The following is a 1,501-nucleotide window of genomic DNA, read 5'->3' on the forward strand; positions in this document are numbered from 1 at the left end:
TATTGTACAACGATTGTTTTAGTAAATTTGATAAGCTTATTTGATGAGAACACTTACAAAATGTATTTCCCTGTGGTCTAACTACGTGGTATCAGGCAAGACCTCGAAGGTCGTTAAGCCAAGAAAAGATTATTGGAATCGTATTAAAAATAGTTGCTTAGCTGGCTTCAAACATGGCAAGAACACTTAAAAAAGTTGTATAAATATCAATCCCATTCACTACACATTCCGCAAAGCCTAAAATGATAAATGATACGAATACATTTACATGCTGTTTTATTGCACTCGAACTGTCAAACCCCTTCATTTAACTTCTTGCACACGATGACATCAATCACGCCCTGCAGAGACTCTCACCGCGACATAACATTTTGTGTAAGGTGTTGTTTTAGTTTAAAATATTCATAACCATAAACGCGCTGAATTGGCCTGTATCTTGACGCTGTCTTCCAAGACCATAAATCATTCCTGCATCCAACATCTTACGGACCGAATAAAGGCCCAGACGAAAACCACCCGCCATACACAAACAATCCGATAACGATCGGGGAAGATTTCTGGCCCAGGCTTTTCTTCTAACTCTTCCCGCTGGGTGTGGGATGGGGTTGCTGTACATCGTTTTTGGGCCATTCAAAAATACTGAAACGACATCGGCCGCGATTGGGCGAAAGATTCCGTCGCGGCTAAGACGGACCGGCATCGTCGTTGGGGTTGGTTTCAATTCAAAATTCATCACCATTTCCAGCGAATGGAGAACATCTTACAACAGCGGTCGATTCGGTGTGTGTGTGTGTGTGAAGGTGTGTTCCTGCCTTCTTTCCTTGTGACGCTTCGTCAGCAGGAAGGAAATGAAAAATGGCCGAGAACCCCTTTTTTCTAAGACCCTTTTTTTGCTGCTGAGACGGGTTTAAAATGTCTTGTTCTTGCTTTACTTTGGCAGTATAAAAAAAAAGTAGGAAAACCAGCGCAGACGACGTCTACATCAGCAGTATGAATACTAATTTCGCTGCCGTTGGCCCACACTTTTCGGCGATGGCATAGAACTTCGTTTCTTTAATGATGCTAAGATTGAAGCTGGGAAACTGGTCGGTTTTCTTTGGGAGTTTTTCTTCAGCTTTTGTTTTTTTTTTGTGTGTTTGCTTGGTAAAATGGAAAACGCTTTTCCACTTTTTTGGGAGGTGAAAAAATCTGCGATCAAGATTATATCGTCATCAGTGTTGCAAATGAGGTCATCAGGGATTTTTGAGAATTTCAAATAGAACTTTGCGATATTCTGGTCTTATACGAATTTTAAATGATTCTTTAAATGTATCAAAATTATATAGAAAATAGATTGAAGAATTTAAATAATGAAATTCATTGAAATTCCCAGATCAAATATTTTATAAATCCTTTTATTAGATCGAGAGTTTGAAGTAAGGCAGAAAGTGACAAAAAAGTCCAAATGATTCCAGGAATCGTACAGAACAGTCAGATGTAAATGAAACCAAAACACCAGCCA

This window comes from Anopheles stephensi, chromosome 2 (genome assembly GCF_013141755.1).
Source record: "Anopheles stephensi strain Indian chromosome 2, UCI_ANSTEP_V1.0, whole genome shotgun sequence".
NCBI lineage: Eukaryota > Metazoa > Arthropoda > Insecta > Diptera > Culicidae > Anopheles > Anopheles stephensi.